Source organism: Cicer arietinum, chromosome 5 (genome assembly GCF_000331145.2).
Source record: "Cicer arietinum cultivar CDC Frontier isolate Library 1 chromosome 5, Cicar.CDCFrontier_v2.0, whole genome shotgun sequence".
Lineage (NCBI taxonomy): Eukaryota > Viridiplantae > Streptophyta > Magnoliopsida > Fabales > Fabaceae > Cicer > Cicer arietinum.
Window position 1 is genome coordinate 1,724,032 of NC_021164.2, and position 5,565 is coordinate 1,729,596.

Below are 5,565 nucleotides of genomic sequence, written 5' to 3' on the forward strand. Positions count from 1 at the left end.
TTAACTACAAAAAAGCTAATAGTTACAAAATTATTATTATTTAATAAATTAAAAAGAAGTTAACGGCTATAAATTAATAAAAAATGATAAATTTATTATTATTAATAAATTAATAAAAGGTAGAAAAAAAAGTAACATCGTTCCTTCCTGACAGTACCGTGCTGACACATCGCCACAACTCCAACGGTGAACCCACAGAAAACTAGAAGTTAAGTAATTACACGCTGGCAGATGAACTCATTTTCACTCCCGTTGTAGATGCTCTTAAAGCTTACTAGTGTATAACCCGTACGTGTCGCACGGAAACAACATACGATCTTAATAAATAAATTATTATATTTTATAAGCACAACTCTAAACCAAATTCCATAACTCCTTTTTTGGAGAAATTGAAAACAGATATTTTTCCAGACATAAATTAAATAACTAATATTTGGAATAGAAAAATGAGAGATTATTGAGGAAAAAAATGAGAGAATATGATTAATTGAGGACGGCGAATTAAGAAGGAAATCTGGAGACACTAAAAGAATTAGTAAAATAAAATAAATTTTTGATTATTAAAGTAATGTTTAAAAAACAATTACCTTCCACACAAAAAAAATTGTCAAGTCGTGGTGTATTGTATTTTATTTTTATTTTTTAATTGAATTCTCAACGGTGAAATTTCAAGTCGTGTGGTGTATTGTATTTTATTTTGAATTCATTCTTCTTATTTTTTTTAATTGGCCATTAACTTCTAAACGGATCCATCATATAGAGTCGTGATGTAATGAAACTTTAATTTTATTGTAAAAAAATAAAATAAATCTGCACAATGAAATATTATTTCTATTTATAGAAACTTAATATTTTTCTAAAACTCTATTTAGCTGACACGTGTCAAACTTGCCACATTATCATGTTTGCTTTATTATAATGTATAAATTTCCATCGCATAAAATCTATGTTTAAACCACACTCGAACAACTTTAACAACCAAGAGATTATCGAACGACGAATTAAAAAGGAAAGTCTGATGCACTAAACGAATTCGTAAAAATAAAATAAAATTTTAATTAAATTATTTAAAGCGGTTGCTAAAGTAGTATTTAAAAAATAATTACCTTAAAAAACTGTCAACCTTTCGAACGTCTAGGAATGAAATCGTACGGGAGAGGTTGTGACCAATTTGCAGATGCTCCAGAGTTAGATGCAACACCAAGAGAACGAAAGTTGTACACAACTCTCTCACGAATAGTAGTCTCAAGTCGAGAAATAAGAGCTTTTTGTATCGTTGCTTGAATTTTATGACCATAACAATACGAAACACAAATTTGTGTAATTAATATCATAACAAATAAGTTTTTGTATAATTTAAAACTTTGAATATTTATGATCAACACAACTCTAATAACCAAATTCCATAACTCCTTTTTTGGAGAAATTGAAAACAAAATCTGATATTTTTCCAGACATCGGAGAACGATAAACACAAAATTAAATAACGAATCTTTGGAATAGAAAAAATTAAAAGGGAATTGTGTATAAATGAGATAATATGAATGATATCTATTAGGGAGGCACAAAAAATGAGAGATTATTGAGGAAAAAATGAGAGAACACTGAAAAAAGACTATTAACTGAGGACGTCGAATTAAGAAGGAAATCTGGAGACACTAAAAGAATTAGTAAAATAAAATAAATTTTTGATTGATAAAGTAGTGTTTAAAAAACAATTACCTTTCACATAAAAAAAAAACTGTCAAGTCGTGGTGTATTGTATTTTATTTTTATTTTTTAATTGGCCACTAAATTCTCAACTGTGAAATTTTAAGTCGTGTGATGTATTTTATTTTATTTTGAATTCATTCTTCTTATTTTTTTAATTGGCCATTAACTTCTAAATGCTGTCAAGTCGTGGTGTATTGTATTTTATTTTTATTTTTTAATTGGCCACTAAATTCTCAACGGTGAAGTTTGCTTCTAAACCGACGCATCGTGATGTAATGGAACTTTAATTTTATTGAAAAATAAATAAATAAATCTGCACAATGAAATATTATTTCTATTTATAGAAACTTAATATTTTCTTAAAACTCTATTTAGCTGACACGTGTCATACTTGCCAAATTATCATGTTTGCTTTATTATAATGTATAGATTCCGTGTAGGTGTGCTTTTGTGGGTTGGTCTTATGAACTCCATTCATTTGAATATATAAAATAATAAATTTAAAAGTTATATTTATTATAAATAATATGATAAAATTATTATTATTATTATTATTATATAATAAAATTAAAAAATATTAAAAATATTATAATTTTTAATTTAAAAAAAATATTAAATATGTACATGTATATAAAATTTAAAAATGACAATAATATTATTAACGGACTGACTTCGGGTAGCAGACGAGGGATATAAACATTCTAAATCCGTCGTCGTTCCTAAATTTTAATTTAAAAAAACCTTGCCTCTACAATTCATCAACACGAATTTTTTCTGTTTAAATTGAAATAGATTCCGATGGATATCCGCAATTGTAGATTGTATTGTCATTCTCAATTATAATTATAATTATAATTTTCGTATAGAATTAATTCAAGACATTTATAGCAATCCCACAAACTCCACCACCATCTTCCTTCTCGAGCTCCCTAACGCTACTCAAACTCTCCCTAAACAGTCTTAATTAAGATAGACGATCGACAAGTATATTTTCCTATAGTTTTTTGTTGTTGTGATTTTTAGATTTGCTACTTAATGAAATCATTTAACGTTGCAAATAGTCTTGGGCTTTAACATTGTAAATAGTCTTGGGCTAAAAATCTATGTAGTGGAATGGTAAAGAAATTCTCAAATAATTGTTTACAAATTGAAGTTTACATGCATTTATACAAAAGTTAAGGGAATCTACGGGTAATAATTTAGATGGTGTATATAGTTAATTTTAATTTCAAGCCTTCTTTCAATTTATGTTTTGTTGGGTTAAATAAATTTTTGGTGTTTATAAATATATTATATTTTGTTTTTAGTTAAAAAATTTCTTTAAATTATGGCCCTCAAGTATTTTTTATCAATAATTATGGTCTCTATTTTTAAGTCAATTAATATGTACCATTTGAATTTTTAAATGATTTTTTACACGTATATTTATAATATTATAATAATTCTTACTATAAAAATTTAGAATTTTATAACAAAAGATAAATTAAATATGAATTAATAGAATCTCTCCCACTTCACCGCCTTACATGCATTTTTTTTAATCATGATTAATAGTGTAATTATATATAACTTTAATTTTGATATATCTTGATGATATAGTAAACAATTATAAATTAATATTAAAATTTATAGATATGATCTATATGATATTATCTTTCAATCCAACAACTGATTTTAAAAAATTTCATCCAACATAATATTATTGAATGATCGTAATTTTTTAGATGTAATTTAATTTTTCCTGTCTATTTTTTTTATTATAAAATATTAAAATTTTATAATACTCATATATAAAATAATATATAATACATATGTTTGTTTATTTATTTATATTTGTATATTATAAAGTGACCGATGTCAATAAAAACAAAGTGAATGTGTTTGTTTTTTCAAAATAGATGCTTTGGAGAGAACAAATTTAACGTGTGGGATCCACTAAAAAATCTATGTTTTCTAACGCAACTAAATAATGGAAACATAGATTTCTAAAAAATTTCCTTGGTGCCACATTCCTTCCTTTTACTTTATGTGGTACCAAACATTGCATATTAGTTTGGGGGAGAAATTCAATGTTTGTCACAAAATCAATATTTCTATAGCCATTTGATAAATCAACAAATCATATCAACAATGTTAATAATCATTTTGTAGTAAGTGTGGTATTTTTGTACGTTAATTTTTTTAATGTTAAAATAAGAACACCTATGTTTTTTTGTCACTCATGTCCAATTTAGTGGATCGCCTACTTTTCACTTAAAACAAGAAAAAGAATAAATAAAAATTGCATGCGTTAAAATCAATTCCACTTGCAGCAATATTTTGTGATATTCGTTCGTCTTGTTTAAGCTTAAATTCAATACGGTGATAATGAATACTTTTGTCACAATCTCAATATAGTGGATTACCAACTTTTGACTTTAAAAAACTAGCATAACTAACTTTGTGTGCATTATAAATTTATAATTAGTTCTAGCACCATTTTTGTAATTCTACACTTGTACTCCCTGTTTACACCAAAAAATAATTTATTAGACGAAAGTAATAAACAGTTGAATTATACGATAGTCGAATTTTTTTTAGTCGAAGTAGAATCAAGTCTGCAAGAAACATTTGAATATGAGTCAGACAAATCTTTCTCAAGTTTACATTAGTACACAAAGATCGTAGAGGTTTATGACCGAGTCAAAGCTTAGTGTAACTTAAAAATATGACAGTTGTGTTCATCATCCACATTTTTAGCATCACTAACGATCAATGTGGAGTTACGATTCTAGGGAAAAGCATGTGCAGATATTGCCAATTGAGCATGCTGAAAAGATTGAAAAGACGAGTTGATCGTGGGATGCCATTAATTCTCTCAAACAAAAGTTACAACATATTGATTTATAAAAGATATTAACGATATTTGATATATCATTTTATTCTCTTAGAAGTATTTTTGAAACACATAAAAAGAAGAAGACAAAATACGAACACTAGGTTGGTTTGTAATTTTAAATTGAAAAAGGGTGAATTGTTATTAATAGCAATGACAAAACAATTCATCTCAGACTTCATAGACAATGATGTTAGACTTTTAGTTTATAAGTTTAAACTCGTGATCTTTTACTTAAATCTCTTACGGTATCTTTTAACTCACCAACCTAACTAATTGCCTTTTTTTTTTATTAAGAATATTTTATACCAAATATATATATATATATATATATATATATATATATATATTAAATGGAAGTGAATCATATATCCTTATTTGCCAACAAGACATTAGATGAGAAGGCAATACTAATATTAAAAATGTTACGGAGACAACCCAAACTTAGCAAAAGAATATCCAACTTAATTTGTTTTTCTTACACTCTATATAATTTGATTACTAAAGTATAACTAGGATTACCAACACTACACTCTTTTAAAATAAGATTAATGGCTACGAAATAGTGTGGTTCAATTTTAATTTTAGCAAATCATCTACTGAAAACAAGTTGAATGCCACATAGAATCCCCAAAGCATCTAAGAATCTCTCATTCTCATCCATGCATCTACCTCAAGCATACATGTTTACATATATTAATTATTTTGTATTAAACATATACTATTGTCGCGGCCTAAAATTTAGAGCGTTTCTCGAATTCAATGGAGTCGCCACCAAAATTTATTTTAAAATAGGGAAAATATTGGGAAACCCTTAAAATAGTAAAAATAAAAAAAAGTGGTCTTTGAAACCAAATTTTGAGTTCGGGAGTCGATTATGCGTAGGGAAGGTACTAGCACCCTACGACATCCGTTAAAATACGGTTACCTATAATTAATTGTGCAAAATTAATATTAACTTAAGTATATTTATTTTT